This window comes from Takifugu flavidus, chromosome 14, assembly GCF_003711565.1.
Source record: "Takifugu flavidus isolate HTHZ2018 chromosome 14, ASM371156v2, whole genome shotgun sequence".
Lineage (NCBI taxonomy): Eukaryota > Metazoa > Chordata > Actinopteri > Tetraodontiformes > Tetraodontidae > Takifugu > Takifugu flavidus.
Window position 1 is genome coordinate 15,456,333 of NC_079533.1, and position 18,209 is coordinate 15,474,541.

The window sequence follows — 18,209 nt, forward strand, 5'->3', positions numbered from 1 at the left end:
AAATTTGACATAAAACAGTGTAAATTTCTTATTATACAGAATATTATTGGGCATTGATTTTATTTATTAATTCATTTGTACTAGAATTGCTCGAGTTTATTTTTACTCCCCAAATGTCACAATTCTGAACTCTTTCCACACAAAAATAATCTGCAAACGGGATTAAAGAAGACAGATTATGGGCTAAAATATGTTACTTTGGGATTGTCAAATTTGATCATTTGTTCTATATTTGATCTTAATTTTTCAATTTTTTTTAATGCAGAGTAGCAAGGATGCGTTTGAATTAAGACTTAGTTTTCAGGTTATTCCAAAGAAGATAAATAAAGACATATATCCATATTTCTATGAAAGAATGTATTCTCTTTTATTGTGAAGGAATAAGGAACATTGTCATGCTGTAGCTGATGGCACCATGGGAGCAGGCCTAGTGGGAGATTGCCATAGAAAAGGCTGGGAGGGTGCTGAGGCTTTGCATGCAGGACGGTCCCTCTGCAGAACTGGGATTCAGTCAGCATCACAGGTGAGAAGGACCTGTCTGGGGCCCGATCCATCATCTCATCATCCTCATTCAATCATCAGTTGTTTCTACTGTAGCGATGTAGCGCATGTACACCTGTTACATCCCAAAATATTTCAAAGAGAAATTTCCTTTGAACTTTGTCAAAGTGGCCTGCCTATGATCTTTTTACAAGTGTAGGCTGATGATACATTTAATCACCAACTGCTTGCATTTTGAAGAGAAGTGAGGTGTCTCTGTAAACGTCCAGCTCTAAGTGTGTCAGAATCTTTGGTTCTTCTTCAGTGATTTGATAGGAAAGCTCCCTCTGCAGCAGCAACATGGAACCTGGTGGACTCTCCACACATTTAAGCAACCCCAACACCTTTCCTGCTAAACTATGGTTTCTGGTAAATACTCCAGAAATCACTGCCATCATTTGGAACAATGTTGGTAATGGAATCCTCATTGATAAAGCTCTATTAGAGACCCAGGTGCTGTCTCCCACCTCTGATACCTTGAGGGGGTTGAGCAAATTTAAAGGCATCAAATTCTTAAGTTTTATCCGCCAGCTTCACCACTATGGCTTCAAAAAAGTCAAACCTGTGCGCGTCACTTCCAACTGCGTTCACCACTTCTTCCAGCCTTATTTCAAAAAGGACCACCCTGAACTTCTTCCAGAGGTAAAGAGAAAAGTTCGCCAGCGCACCAGGTCCCGACCTGCTCCCTACTCTAACCCCTACAACGTGAACAGAATGCAGTACGTTGTACAACAGCCGCATGGAGGTAAGATTCTTTCATTCCTCTATAGTGTAGAAGAAGAACCTTTTTTGGTTTCCAGGGAGGGGAGATGACTGTTTTTACACTCTGTGCACACACACATGAACATGCAAAGAACACACACACATGCATTCACAAAGGAAGAGGCGACCCCGTGAGTAAAGCTCTCCGGCCCGGCACTCGGTACATTTGAGGGCAGTGCTCCAGACACGTCCTGGAACCTCTCCTGCCACTGCCCACTGTCCAATCCTTTCGCTGCCCCGCTGAGCTCCAATCGGAAAGTTTCAGTGGTGCCCCAGTAACCCCATGTCCCACTGGAGCTCCTGACTACTTATTTCATGTAGAGCACAGAAACTCTAAAAGTGCAATTATTTGTGTATTTTCTGCAGGAATCTTTCATTACTTGCCAGCTCAACCCTTCCCCAACAACATGGAGTACTTTTTAAGTGGAGCAAATCCATTGCTATGCCCGAGGACAGCACCCAACACCTACAACCTCCAAACCCTGGTACAGCCCATAGAAACTGGCCACCAGAAAGTCATTGAAGATCCATTCAATGATCTGAATGAGATGCTCCTGTTACTGTCCACCCTAAAGGAGCAAGCACAGGTAAACCTCACTTTCACTCCTTAGTTATGTTCTTGGATGCACTTGTAAGTCTAAACTCAACTTTCCCTTCCACCATATCCAAAACAAGTGGGAAACCAGCGGGATTCACACCCAGGAATTCCACCCAGCTGCAGGTGTTTTAGCGAATCACAATGTTTACTTCGGCTTTCCACCAATGCAGTAACGCAGACGTCAGGCTAATATGCAAAATAAAAGGTTGGTGCATTCATAAAAATGGAATGTTTCAGTTCTACCCATTTTAAATTTTAAATTTTCCTTTCTTTTTATTGCAAACAAACACAGTTCTCTTCTGCAATGTCTTCAAACAACATTAACGCATTGTCTTTCATTCTTGCAGAAATTGAAATCAGAAAAAAACAAGTATTTACAGCCACCGAGGGACAGTTAAAAGAGTAAAGAGTGGCTCATTCAGTAATAAAAGCAAGAAATTATATTGTACATATGGATTTTATGAAGAAAGCACATCGGATAACACATCATTATGACCCACTTCCCTGGTTGGCCACCGCCTCAACACTGGACATCACGGTGTGCTCCATTTCCGTCTCACACCAATTGGGATCGCCGTGACATACTCCCGCTTACGGTGCGGGAAATTATACAGTAGAAGACGATTTTTGGAAGGCGCTACTCTGCAAATAAAATTTCTGCTCTAAAAACTATTCAGATTCAGATTCCTTTATTTGTCCCACGCGGGGAAATTTACAGCGCAACAGCAGCAAAAACATGCTGAAAAAATTGAAATAAAAATAGAAAAATGTATAAAAAAGAATATATATATATATATATATATAATATATATGTATATAATCCAAGATAAATGGATAATCAGCCTTTTGTATCCCTGTACATAGTACAGAGAGTGTATACAATATACATGTCAGAATACATACTATTCAGTGTGTGCAGAATGGTTGAAATGCTATTAGAGAATTGTAAAGTTATTGTGTGAGTCCAGTGGTAAATTTAGACATTTATTTATGTCCACTAGTCTGCAGACTAGCGGCCATTATGTTTGTTGTGCAGTCTGACAGCAGCCGGCAGGAAAGATCTGCGATACCTCTCCTTCACACAGCGAGGGTGGAGCAGCCACTCACTGAAGGAGCTGCCCAGTGCTGTCAGGGTGTCCTGTAGGGGGTGGGATGTGTTGTTCAACATGGATGACAGCTTAGCCATCAACCTCCCTTTTCCCACCACTTTCACTGAGTCCAGGGGACATCCCAGGACAGAGCTGGCCCTCCTTAGCAGTCTGTCCATCCTCCAACTGTCCCTGTCCGTGATGCTGCTGGACCAGCAGGCTATCCCATAAAAGATGGCTGATCCCACCACAGAGTCATAGAAGGTCCTCAGGAGTGGTCCCTGCACTCCAAAAGACCTCAGTCTCCTGAGCAGGAACAGTCTGCTATTGCCCTTCTTGACAAGGGTTTCTGTGTTGTGTGTCCAGTCCAGGTTATTGTTTAAGTGAACACCCAGGTAATCATAGGACTTCACAACGTCATCGTCCGTTCCCAGGATGTTCACCGGTGCAGGCGGGAGGTTGTTACGCCTGAGGAGATCCACCAGCACCTCCTTGGTTTTATTGGCATTGATCCGGAGGTTGTTCCGCAGGCTCCAGTCCACAAAGTCCTGAATAAGTCCTCTGTAGTCTGTATCGTCCCCATCAGTGATGAGGCCAACAGCAGCAGAGTCGTCAGAGAATTTCTGGAGGTGGCATGATGATGAACTGTATGAAAAGTCCGCGGTGTAGGAACATTTGAGGGCAGTGCTCCATACACGTCCTGGAACCTCTCCTGCCACGGCCCACTATCCAATCCTTTCGCTGCCCCGCTGAGCTCCAAGCGGAAAGTTCCAGTGGTGCCCCAGTAACCCCATGTCCCACTGGAGCTCCTGACTACTTATTTCATGTAGAGCACAGAAACTCTAAAAGAGCAAATATTTGTGTATTTTCTGCAGGAATCTTTCATTACTTGCCAGCTCAACCCTTCCCCAACAACATGGAGTACTTTTTAAGTGGGGCAAATCCATCGCTATACCCGAGGACAGCACCCAACACCTACAACTTCCAAACCCTGGTACAGCCCATAGAAACTGGCCACCAGAAAGTCATTGAAGATCCATTCAATGATCTGAATGAGATGCTCTCGTTACTGTCCACCCTAAAGGACCAAGCACAGGTAAACCTCACTTTCACTCCTTAGTTATGTTCTTGGATGCAGTTTGTCGAGGATTTTCTTCAGTTAAAACAAAGTCAGAATGCTGCTTTTAAGAGTTTAATAAGTCAGTCAGAACACATGCAACAACAGAATGCAGAGAGATCTCTGCCCAATGTAACAAACATGTCCCTTATATAATGCTTAGCAACTATGCCTTTCTCTCAGTACTTTTCCATTTACTTACTTCATCGTCACAAGGTTAGCATGATAAACTGTAGCATTTTGAATGTTGCTGAGTCGCACATCTTCATTATTTTCTGAGGAGTCTTTGTTCTACAACTCATGACACCTCGTACACCTGCACAAGCATCATCCAATGAACTTGCTTGACCTTACTGGTTTAAATGATCTATGCTAAAAAAATTTTTTTTTCCATTTTCCTCCTTTTAATCCTACAGGATCAACTTTTGATTATTGTATTTACATTTCAGCATTTCAAAACATTCCTAAAAATTCCACGGCAACACCCTTTTAAGTTTAAGTTGCCCCTTCATAGGTGGAACATTTTAGCCATGACATTTTCCATTTCTGACTCTTCACTGGAACTTTCTTCATGCAATTTTTCTATTTCTTCTTGATTCTTTATTGCTTCATACGTCAACATGGCTACTCGATCGCCCAACATCCTATTAATGTGTTTTCCCAACAGGGCATGTATGCACAGAATACAACAGCATCCTCATAGAATCATTATTGCCGCAAAAACGGCTATTGATATCAAAACAGACGCCACTAGGGTCTTGTACTTTCCAAAAATGTTCAACCATTTGTCCCACATTGCTGTATCTACTCTGGAATGTTCCTTCATCTTGTTGCTGAGTGTTTTCAGTCCATCCACGGCACGTGTCAGCCCTCCATATTGGTGCAGTGTTGTTCGGTATGAATGTGCAACATTGAGTCCCAAACATCGAGCACACTCCTCCTCACTCCGCCAGCAACCATCCAGTGCCATTCTATTTTGAAAAGCCATCATTGAAGTTGCTCTTAGCTGTTCGTGTACTGCTTGTAGGCCGTCTCTTGTGTAATTGGCAAGTCTCTGCACATTGTAATGGATGTAATTGATGCGGTCCACGTTCTTATTTATTGTGCACCACCAACATATTGTACTCTCAAACCCTGCAGCTATTTGATCTGCTAGTTTGTATTCTTCAGACACACCTCTCGGCACTCCTATAGCATCGATGTAGGTAGGGTCGGTGTCATCTCCCAAAACTGATCGTCTTCTTCTTTGCAGGTCTCTGGTGTTGGTTATTTCCCCTTGTTCCCTCACGATTAGGGTTGGTAGTATCAGGTTTACAGGTGCGCACGTTCCCGTCCAATTCCATGGGAGAATATTTCTCAGGGTCTTTCCTCCACATCACCACCATAAATCCGCTCTTGCCACCTTAAATGGAACAACTGCATTTTCTGCACCATGTCCGGTTGATGGCCTCCAGTAGAAACTGCGCTGGGGGTTCTCTGGTGAAGCAAGTGAAATTTCCTGGGGCCACATCAGTGTCAAAGAGGGGTGGTGACGAAGTTTTGGACGTGACGAGGAAAAGGTGTCTCCCATTCTGAGCAGCTGGCAATTCTCTCCCGTGACAGAAGCCCCTCCAAGCAGGTCCCATTCAACAGTGGCCTGGGTCCTAGGCACACAATAGGCACACAAAAAAAACGTCTGGAATTACTGCTCCTGCCTGTTCCTGCAGTAACCAATTGTTGATATTTCCTAAAATTCCAGTCATTATTTCAATGTAAGTGTCCACCTTTGCTTTTGAGAACACCTATTATTCCTTTTGCGGTTGCTATGGGAGACAGTTCTATCGTCGGGTCTGGTTTGGGCAGGTCCACACATAATTCCAACAAGAAATGTAGGTCTCGCGATCTTAGCCATGCCCATATTAGGAACAGCCAGCATCCTGTTTTCTTGGGGTCGTCTCCCAGCAGATTCCCTTTGGTTAGATCCACAGACAGGGCCAGGGCGTGTTTTTGTGTTGGGGCGAGGCTCAGGAGAGGTCGTTGGCGACGAGCATGTTTAGTGCGAGTGTAGGAAGACCAATTGTGTCCTGGTGGATCAGCGACGAGGGTTTCCCACCCATTGTTTAGTTGGTCGTTGGTCATATACCATGGGCCTTTTGCATACTGGTCTGCTGTCTGGTCCTTTCTGGACATTGGGCCAGATTCACGAAGCGTTCTTACGAACAAATTTGTTCTTAAGTCCCACTTACGAACAGTTGACGAAGATTGTGGCATTCACCAATTTCTTCTTATCCTGGATTTATGCGTAGGTAAGAACAAATCCTACGAACACTCAGGAGTACTCTTGCGCACATTTCAGTGCGGACATGTTGGCATGGTTGTGTTTTCTTCTCTTGTGCAGTTCAATAAAATTCAATATTACAATGATAATTCTGTCATATTTATTTATTTATTTGTTTATTTCCTATTTTTGGTGATTTACGGAGAATTTTAAAATTACGTAAATGTGCCAATGACTTAACATTGATCAACCAAATTGGAAACCATGCCAAAACTGTCTTTTTATTTGATTTTATCTTGATTTATTTTATTAGGGGATCGAGGATATGCCCTGGTTGTTGACACCACTGACCAACCCTCAGACTCCACAGGAGTTTTATTCAATCAGATGCATGCGCGCAGTCGCTCCACCATTGAACGCACCATCGGCATGTTAAAGGGGCGCTGGATGTGTTTGGACACAGAGCCACAACCCCGTGAGGATGTGCGTCCTGACGCAATGATGGGGCCAGACTGCAGGCACGCGGTTCACGTTCGAGCGCGATTAATTGCCCGTTTGTGAATAAAATGCATTATTGTCACAATCCGAGCACAGGTTTTACACGTTTATTTTTTTTTACATTCTTATTTTTTTACATTCTCGTTGATTTCTTTAAGCGTGTTGGCTATAGTCATCAGGGTTGAGGCAATTTTATCAAGCGTGTTAGCCATCCTTTCTTGATTGTTCAACACGGCGTCAGAAATCAGGCGTGGAGAGGCAAGCTTTGGGCATTTCGCTTTGGGCATTTTGCTGCTTTTTGCTCCGTCTACAGCAGGGGTGGGGAACCTCCGGCCTCCGGGCCGTATACGGCCTACGAGACCATTTCTACCGGCCCGCCACGCAATAAGATTTTTATATTTTATATGTGCACTTATACAGTGGGACCTTCGCTAAACTCCGCGAGCTGCGAGTAGCAGCGGTAGCGTATTTTTGCCTTTCGTATCCTGAAATTTCTTTCGTAACGAGGAAATATTTTCCCGTTTTCTGAGATAAAACAGACGGTTATGTTATGTCAGAGTCAAGGTCAGGGTCAGTGAACACAGCATGTGATGTACGTAGTGGGCTGGACTGATTGACACGGACGAAAAATGCTTAGCGAAACACGCTAAACTCGACGAGTTGAAAGGACAGATGAGTTTGGATAAAATTAACGCTCTTCGCCGGAGTTTCGAGGCTCAACAAGCAGCTTTCACACGACCATGTACCGACAGAGAGAATATTACGCGTGCAAGTTTTGTGGTGAGTGAATTAATAGCCACGAAGCTGAAACCTCACGCCGAAGGAGAGTTCGTGAAGGAGTGGCTCGTAGCCGCCGCTGAGGCGCTCGCGCCATACAAAGTAAAATTGTTTCAAAGCGTGAATTTTCGTGAATAACTATTGAACTAAGACATATATTATGATTCCAGTGGCTAACGGTATGTTTTTATGGTCAAGGAATCTAAATATGTAGTCAAAGTATATGTGGGACTAATATTTATGGTGGAAATCACAATATGCCAGGAATTGTTGCGCTTGGCGGAAGTCTGCGCTCTCCGAGTGCTTTCTAGTTGTTATTATTATTGTCTTTATCTTTCTTTTTCATTTATTTTCTTGATTATCTTGTTGTATTGCAGTTTTTGTGAGTAGAGGCCTCGAACAGGCCCTTACGGGTCTCTTGCCTCAACTCTGCATCTCTTTTTATTGTTTTGTATGATCATGAAAACGTATTTTACTTGTCATTTTATTCTATTTTTTTGGTGATTTTATATGCATGTGTGCTAAATAAATAATTCAAACTCAAATGCAGCAATCATGAGACTTGGTAACACAGTGGTTATAGACTTTTTTTTTTTTGTCTTTTTTTTTGCATCCCTAGGTATGCGTTCATAATAGTATGGCCCTCGGAGGACTTTATAAAAATTGAAATGGCCCTCGATATGAAAAGGGTTCCCCACCCCTGGTCTACAGGGTCCTGCTGCAGTTCCTTTTATGGGCATTAGTGGGCGGTGACTTATGCTAATCGTATGTTAATTAGACTCACCTGGCACGCGCTTTCAACTTACGAACAGATGGCATTCATCAATCTAAGAACACAGCTGCGAACAATTCTGGGGCTTACGAACGCGTTGATGAATCCGACGTAGGGTTTTCTTAAAAAACTTCTTAAACACAACTTAAGAAAGAATCTAAGAAGATTCTTAAGAACATATTGGTGAATCTGGCCCATTGTTTGCAATGGAATGACCACAGTTGCTGAGGAGTTAGGCTGGAAACACACTTGAGGAATCATCAAACAGCTGGTACGGCCACAGTTGAAAATCTTATGCCCTCTGTGGTAAATTTCTTCTGGTGATGGTTGAGATGTTCTGATGAAAGACTTCGTAGACACCGAATTGGTTATGAGAGATGTTTATTGAAGAGAACAGTCAGGTATCAATCGGACACTGCAGCTTATCCAAGGGAGGTTTCGTGGTCCCGATGGTGAAGATCTCCAAAGTGCTTTGTTCGGTAGACCCTTATATATGGTCAAGTAAACACATTCCTTTCTTGTAACCCCTGCACTCCTTCACAACACCAAATCACGAGCACAGGAAAAACATCGGTGACAGGACACAGATGGAACATGTTGACATGGTGCCAGGATGGGTTGAAAAAGAAGATAAGGTCTCTAAAACTAAGATCCCCAGCAAAAATCAGGATCTGCTAAGGAAGAATATACATTCTTTAGACACTACATATTCCCCCCTTCGAGACTACACTGAGTCTCGAAAAAATAAAAGGACAGTCAAATCTAATTGAAGGTGACGGTAACCAATAAAGTAGTACAATGTGATATACATGAGCAAAAATTGATTAAATAGGTTTGATTAACATGTGAAAATTTAGTGGAGTGTGAGAGCGAAAAACCCATCTGACAGACCTCTTTCAGTTAAAACCATCAAAACACTCTAGACGGGAAAATTCTCTCACGGTCCCTTCATTTACGGCGACCACCTATGGTACTCCAAGCCAATTTGCAAAAAGTTATATTAGGGGAGAGTTTGGCAAACACATATGAGACACTCAAAAACAAAATCAAAAATGTCCATGGTCCGGCTGGTCGACCCATCGGACCTTACCCTGGACCTTTCCCTGCCTAAGAACCCCTTTCCCTGTTCACCAAAACAAGGAAAAACCTGAGTTCTCATAGCAGCTGCCTACTGATGAAATCCCCCAAATAACTTTATTATCATAAAACTTCAGTTATATATGTTAAACACATCAAACAATGATTTTCGAATTGTAGTTCATAGTCCCCTGATGAAGGATCTTCAGGTGATTCACATTGTCATTCAGGGTCTTCCAGCGTCTTTCACAGTTCACTTTGAATTTCTGAGTCCATTCGAACATAGATGTCACCCCACTGTAGATCCCCAACTACTGTCCTGGAAACAGAGAAGAGAGGTGCCAGTATTCTTGCAACAAAACATTGATTTGTTAAAAAGGAACAAAAAACATATCAAAACATATGTATCACCATTAAGAAAGTTATGTGATCATTTCCCCCCTTGTCACCGGTATCACAAAACACATAAATGCCATTAAATGTAAAAGATAACATAAGAATATATCTCAACCGATTATACTGGATATTTATCTACCATGCTGTCAGAAATTTCTTCCACATCTGAATCAACTGAAATTTTATTGCTTAAGAGGGGCATTTGAGTCTGATCACCAGGCAACACCAATCCAACGCAATATCATCGCCTTGGCACAAGTTAATGACAGGGTACAAAAACATCACACCTAGTGACACCACGACAGCACAAAGAACCTGAAGCAACATAGCTGTCATTGGACCAAATTTGTCCTGGAGCCACGCCGTTGCGGATGTTCCTGCGCCTTCAGAGCCTTCCTGTGTCTTCAAACAACATTAAGGCATCGTCTTTCATTCTTGCAGAAATTGAAATCAGAAAATACACGTATTTAGAGCCACCGAGGGACAATTGAAAGGGTAAAGAGTGGCTCATTCAGTAATAAAAGCAAGAGATGATGTTGTACATATGGATTTTATGAAGAAAGCACATCAGATTACACGTCATTACGGCCTACTTCCCTGGTTGGCCACCGCCTCAACACTGGACATCACGGTGTGCTGCAGTTCCATCTCACACCAAAGATGCGGGAAATGATACAATAAAGATGATTTTATTCATCATTTCATTTGTACTAGAATTGCCCGAGTTTATTTTTGCTCCCCAAATGTCACAATTCTGAACTACTTCCACACAAAGATCCTCTGCAAACGGGATTAAAAGAAGACAGATTACGGGCTGAAATGTTTACTTTGGGGTTGTCATATTTGATCATTTTTTTTATTGGACAGGGTTATATTCCATTCTTATTAAGAATTTAATTTAATCAATAAACAATGATCAATTGACCAGGTGACATGGAGTTTACTAAAACACTGTTCAGTCTTGTCTGTCAGTTAGTGAGAAACCTGGCATTCCATGTTGTCCACTAGTTTGCTGTATTCTGGTGTGTAGTTTGTCACTGCCACTCTCAGTGACTCCTGTAGATGGGAATCAGGTAGGCTTGATCGGTTTATTTTTTATAAAGTTCATATTGGAAAAGGCTGATTCACAGATATATGTGGATCCAAAAAAAAGCAACCTTCATAGCTGCTGTGCAGTTAGATTTGTACTTTTCCATGTCCACTAGGTTACAAAAGTTTAGGCTACTCCGATGTGCTTTAAGGTTCAGGTCATTTTGCAAAGTTATTATTTCCATTTCCACCTGCCCTGCATCCAAGGTGAAGGTTGTACTTAGTTCTCAGCTTTGCCTGTAATGTCCACTGACATAAAGGGATTTGAAATGAATGACACACAATTTGCTCAAAATCACAAAACCTGCTCTCAAACTCTTTCATCAGTCTGTTAATGACTTGGCAGTATTTTTCTACAGCTTTATCAAAAGCCATAGATGCAGAAACATTGTCACTAAGACCTTTTTGCACAGAGGGGAAGTGCACAATACTTTTTCTTTGCAAATGCACAGGGAAAATTCTCATTTTAGCTTGAAAAGCTTTTACAGCACTTATCATATTTGTGACGTATCTGTGCCTTGCAGCTCACAGTTCAAATTGTTCAGTTTTTCTGTGACATCTGTTAGAAAGGCAAGATCAAGCAACCACTCAGTGTTGTCCAAGAGGGAGGTGTCCTCTTCTCTGCTCTGCATAAACTCCTTTATTTCACCCAAAAGTGCCAAGAAACGTTTCAAAATCCGCCCTCTGCTGAGCCATCAGATTTCTGTATGCAGCAACAGGTCTCCATATTCTGCGGAAAGCTCCTTCAAAAGCATCTTAAATGCCCGCTGTTGTTTGGCTTTAGCGCGAATGCTATTGATGATTTTTACAACAGGGGTCATTACATGGTCAAACCCGGTCACTTTATATCGCCTGCTGGTGGATGATACAATGTAGTGTAGGAAAGGTGGAAAGTCTGGGTCATTCTTGCAACCATTGCCGGTGCACCATCGGTAGTTACCGACACGAGCTTCTCCAGCAGCACTTTTTTCTCCATGAAGAAAGTTTTTGTCGCATTGTAGATGTCCACTCCTTGTGTAGTTGTCCTCAGCGGTATCAACGTGAGGAGCTCTTCTTTAGTGGAGAAATTGGCAAATACCATGCGAATAAACACTATTAGTTGAGCTGTACTGCTGCTGTCCACAGATTCATCACATTGGATGCTGAACTACCGGCATGTATTTAAGTCCTTGTCCAGCTGCTCATTCAGGTTTTCAGACAAAGCTCACACTCTTCTGGACACTGTACTTGCCCCACGTTGTACATCAGCCAGACGTGAGATAACATCCGCCCCATTTTTTATCGTCTTTAAAAACAGTCTCTGCGATTAGCATCAGAGCCCCCTTGACGATCTCTCCATCAGAAAACGTCTTCTTGTTTTTAATCAAATAATGTGTAGCTCTGAATGAAGCTTCGGTTGCCTTTTTGGCTTTATTCAGCGGTCTTGTGTCTTGTGAAAAAGGTCTGCTGCTTGGTCAAAGCGGCTTTTAAGCGCAGTCTTGGGGGGGGGGGGGGGGGAAGTTTGTGTTTAAGCTGCCGTGAGCGGTTTGATAGTGTCTCTCCACATTGTGCCGCTTTGAAATCGCACGGTATAATCAATGATGTATTAGCTAGCAAAAGCGGGGTTAATTGTCATGCGCAGGTAAGGCGCAGCATTTTGGTGACACCTGCTCTGGATCATCACAGACTTGCTGTTAAGTGACAGAAGTACATTTTCTTTCCATCCGATTATCTAACTCATCTTAAAGTCGCTTATCTCATACGTCATTTATTAAACTTTGTAATATTGGACTGGATATGATAGCATCAGCACCTGGAAGTGAAGCTTTCTACACTCTCCCGAGGAGACTCCTGTGGTGGGTGTGTGCAGAATTCTGGAGTTCCTCGTACGTTCTCAATAACATGTCAGACTGTTGTTTGACTCTTTCAGTAGCCCGTTAAAACGGGACCGTGACTTATTTCTTGGTACATGTCCCTGTTTTAGTCCTTTGCAGGCAGCTCCTCAAGCATGTTCCTCATAGATGCTTTTGTTTAGACGAGCCTTTTCATGTTTAACCAGTCGTAATTCTAATGTCAAGCTTTAAGGCTCTGATTAGTGAATTAGTTGGTGAGCAAATCTCGTTTGAATTTCAGTTCAGCAAGTCTGACATGAAACTGATGCTAAAGTTTGCCCAAATAAACCTGTAAAAAATTGCTTTCCAATGAATCACAAAGAGATCTTTTTAAAAGGAAAATAAAATACAAATTCAATGTTAAAATTGATTCCGCAAAATCTTTTTTCATGGACAGCAGAGAAAGAAATGTTCAAACGGTTGTGTCACTTATATGTTCCAGCAGTGACCCCTGTTGGCTGATTATGACATGAAGCATCTTTTACGATGTGAAATAAATGCTCAATTATGCAGTAAATTTGACATAAAACAGTGTAAATTTCTTATTATACAGAATATTATTGGGCATTGATTTTATTTATTAATTCATTTGTACTAGAATTGCTCGAGTTTATTTTTACTCCCCAAATGTCACAATTCTGAACTCTTTCCACACAAAATAATCTGCAAACGGGATTAAAGAAGACAGATTACGGGCTAAAATATGTTACTTTGGGATTGTCAAATTTGATCATTTGTTCTATATTTGATCTTAATTTTTCAATTTTTTTTAATGCAGAGTAGCAAGGATGCGTTTGAATTAAGACTTAGTTTTCAGGTTATTCCAAAGAAGATAAATAAAGACATATATCCATATTTCTATGAAAGAATTTATTCTCTTTTATTGTGAAGGAATAAGGAACATTGTCATGCTGTAGCTGATGGCACCATGGGAGCAGGCCTAGTGGGAGATTGCCATAGAAAAGGCTGGGAGGGTGCTGAGGCTTTGCATGCAGGACGGTCCCTCTGCAGAACTGGGATTCAGTCAGCATCACAGGTGAGGAGGACCTGTCTGGGGCCCGATCCATCATCTCATCATCCTCATTCAATCATCAGTTGTTTCTACTGTAGCGATGTAGCGCATATACACCTGTTACATCCCAAAATATTTCAAAGAGAAATTTCCTTTGAACTTTGTCAAAGTGGCCTGTCTATGATCATTTTACAAGTGTAGGCTGATGATACATTTAATCACCAACTGCTTACATTTTGAAGAGAAGTGAGGTGTCTCTGTAAACGTCCAGCTCTAAGTTGTCAGAATCTTTGGTTCTTTTTCAGTGATTTGATAGGAAAGCTCCCTCTGCAGCAGCAACATGGAACCTGGTGGACTCTCCACACATTTAAGCAACCCCTACACCTTTCCTGCTAAACTATGGTTTCTGGTAAATACTCCAGAAATCACTGCCATCATTTGGAACAATGTTGGTAATGGAATCCTCATTGATAAAGCTCTATTAGAGACCCAGGTGTTGTCTCCCACCTCTGAACCTTTGAGGGGGTTGAGCAAATTTAAAGGCATCAAATTCTTAAGTTTTATCCGCCAGCTTCACCACTATGGCTTCAAAAAAGTCAAACCTGTGCGCGTCACTTCCAACTGCGTTCACCACTACTTCCAGCCTTATTTCAAAAAGGACCACCCTGAACTTCTTCCAGAGGTAAAGAGAAAAGTTCGCCAGCGCACCAGGTCCCGACCTGCTCCCTACTCTAACCCCTACAACGTGACCAGAATGCAGTACGTTGTACAACAGCCGCATGGAGGTAAGATTCTTTCATTCCTCTGTAGTGTAGAAGAAGAACCTTTTTTGGTTTCCAGGGAGGGGAGATGACTGTTTTTACACTCTGTGCACACACACATGAACATGCAAAGAACACACACACATGCATTCACAAAGGAAGAGGCGACCCCGTGAGTAAAGCTCTCCGGCCCGGCACTCGGTACATTTGAGGGCAGTGCTCCAGACACGTCCTGGAACCTCTCCTGCCACGGCCCACTGTCCAATCCTTTCGCTGCCCAGCTGAGCTCCAATCGGAAAGTTTCAGTGGTGCCCCAGTAACCCCATGTCCCACTGGAGCTCCTGACTACTTATTTCATGTAGAGCACAGAAACTCTAAAAGTGCAATATTTGTGTATTTTCTGCAGGAATCTTTCATTACTTGCCAGCTCAACCCTTCCCCAACAACATGGAGTACTTTTTAAGTGGAGCAAATCCATTGCTATGCCCGAGGACAGCACCCAACACCTACAACTTCCAAACCCTGGTACAGCCCATAGAAACTGGCCACCAGAAAGTCATTGAAGATCCATTCAATGATCTGAATGAGATGCTCCTGTTACTGTCCACCCTAAAGGAGCAAGCACAGGTAAACCTCACTTTCACTCCTTAGTTATGTTCTTGGATGCACTTGTAAGTCTAAACTCAACTTTCCCTTCCACCATATCCAAAACAAGTGGGAAACCAGCGGGATTCACACCCAGGAATTCCACCCAGCTGCAGGTGTTTTAGCGAATCACAACGTTTACTTCGGCTTTCCACCAATGCAGTAACGCAGACGTCAGGCTAATATGCAAAATAAAAGGTTGGTGCATTCATAAAAATGGAATGTTTCAGTTCTATCCATTTTAAATTTTAAATTTTCCTTTCTTTTTATTGCAAACAAACACAGTTCTCTTCTGCAATGTCTTCAAACAACATTAACGCATTGTCTTTCATTCTTGCAGAAATTGAAATCAGAAAAAAACAAGTATTTACAGCCACCGAGGGACAGTTAAAAGAGTAAAGAGTGGCTCATTCAGTAATAAAAGCAAGAAATTATATTGTACATATGGATTTTATGAAGAAAGCACATGGGATAACACATCATTATGACCCACTTCCCTGGTTGGCCACCGCCTCAACACTGGACATCACGGTGTGCTCCATTTCCGTCTCACACCAATTGGGATCGCCGTGACATACTCCCGCTTAAGGTGCGGGAAATTATACAGTAGAAGACGATTTTTGGAAGGCGCTACTCTGCAAATAAAATTTCTGCTCTAAAAACTATTCAGATTCCTTTATTTGTCCCACGCGGGGAAATTTACAGCGCAACAGCAGCAAAAACATGCTGAAAAAAATTGAAATAAAAATAGAAAAATGTATAAAAAAGAATATATATATATATATATAATATACATATATATGGATTATATATGTGTATATAATCCAAGATAAATGGATAATCAGCCTTTTGTATCCCTGTACATAGTACAGAGAGTGTATACAATATACATGTCAGAATACATACTATTCAGTGTGTGCAGAATGGTTGAAATGCTATTAGAGAATTGTAAAGTTATTGTGTGAGTCCAGTGGTAAATTTAGACATTTATTTATGTCCACTAGTCTGCAGACTAGCGGCCATTATGTTTGTTGTGCAGTCTGACAGCAGCCGGCAGGAAAGATCTGCGATACCTCTCCTTCACACAGCGAAGGTGGAGCAGCCACTCACTGAAGGAGCTGCCCAGTGCTGTCAGGGTGTCCTGTAGGGGGTGGGATGTGTTGTTCAACATGGATGACAGCTTAGCCATCAACCTCCCTTTTCCCACCACCTCCACTGAGTCCAGGGGACATCCCAGGACAGAGCTGGCCCTCCTTACCAGTCTGTCCATCCTCCAACTGTCCCTGTCCGTGATGCTGCTGGACCAGCAGGCTATCCCATAAAAGATGGCTGATCCCACCACAGAGTCATAGAAGGTCCTCAGGAGTGGTCCCTGCACTCCAAAAGACCTCAGTCTCCTGAGCAGGAACAGTCTGCTATTGCCCTTCTTGACAAGGGTTTCTGTGTTGTGTGTCCAGTCCAGGTTATTGTTTAAGTGAACACCCAGGTAATCATAGGACTTCACAACGTCATCGTCCGTTCCCAGGATGTTCACCGGTGCAGGCGGGAGGTTGTTACGCCTGAGGAGATCCACCAGCAGCTCCTTGGTTTTATTGGCATTGACCCGGAGGTTGTTCCGCAGGCTCCAGTCCACAAAGTCCTGAATAAGTCCTCTGTACTCTGTATCGTCCCCATCAGTGATGAGGCCAACAGCAGCAGAGTCGTCAGAGAATTTCTGGAGGTGGCATGATGATGAACTGTATGAAAAGTCCGCGGTGTAGGAACATTTGAGGGCAGTGCTCCAGACACGTCCTGGAACCTCTCCTGCCACGGCCCACTGTCCAATCCTTTCGCTGCCCCGCTGAGCTCCAAGCGGAAAGTTCCAGTGGTGCCCCAGTAACCCCATGTCCCACTGGAGCTCCTGACTACTTATTTCATGTAGAGCACAGAAACTCTAAAAGAGCAAATATTTGTGTATTTTCTGCAGGAATCTTTCATTACTTGCCAGCTCAACCCTTCCCCAACAACATGGAGTACTTTTTAAGTGGGGCAAATCCATCGCTATACCCGAGGACAGCACCCAACACCTACAACCTCCAAACCCTGGTCCAGGGTTTAATATAATTTCTGTCGGAGGAAAAACATGACAAACATTCTTAAAGTTTTCCAATGCTGTAAAAAATTGTATCATAAATATTTAATTTCCACATCTCATTATAATGGAAGTTAAACTTAAAGCACCACCGTACAGCAGAGTGGTCACGTGGTGCGTCATTCTCTCCAGGATGCTCGTTATGTATTTGTAGCCTAATTATCATTTTGATAGTAGGCTAATAAAGCTAATATAGACACTTACAGCATGTGTTGCTTTCATTATAAGGCATTTCAGTTTTTGCAGCTCCAGACGGATTTGTTATTGTTTTCTTGGTCCAATATGGCTCTTTCAACAGTTTGCGTTGCCGACCCCTGATCTAAGAACACAGCTGCGAACAATTCTGGGGCTTACGAACGCGGTGATGAATCCGACGTAGGGTTTTCTTAAAAAACTTCTTAAACACAACTTAAGAAAGAATCTAAGAAGATTCTTAAGAACATATTGGTGAACCTGGCCCATTGTTTGCAATGGAATGACCACAGTTGCTGAGGAGTTAGGCTGGAAACACACTTGAGAAATCATCAAACAGCTGGTACGGCCACAGTTGAAAATCTTATGCCCTCTGTGGTAAATTTCTTCTGGTGATGGTTGAGATGTTCTGATGAAAGACTTCGTAGACACCGAATTGGTTATGAGAGATGTTTATTGAAGAGAACAGTCAGGTATCAATCGGACGCTGCAGCTTATCCGAGGGAGGTTTCGTGGTCCCGATGGTGAAGATCTCCAAAGTGCTTTGTTCGGTAGACCCTTATATATGGTCAAGTAAACACATTCCTTTCTTGTAACCCCTGCACTCCTTCACAACACCAAATCAC

At 42.6% G+C, this 18,209-nt stretch overlaps 1 long non-coding RNA gene across 1 annotated transcript; it reads left to right on the forward strand.

Annotated features, from left to right (window-relative positions):
• Window positions 1-1,978: 1,978 nt before the first annotated feature.
• Window positions 1,979-2,572, forward strand: LOC130538007 (uncharacterized). Its single transcript, XR_008953745.1, has 2 exons — window positions 1,979-2,105; window positions 2,248-2,572. It is a non-coding gene; the product is annotated as an uncharacterized LOC130538007 (long non-coding RNA).
• The last annotated feature ends 15,637 nt before the right edge of the window (window positions 2,573-18,209 follow it).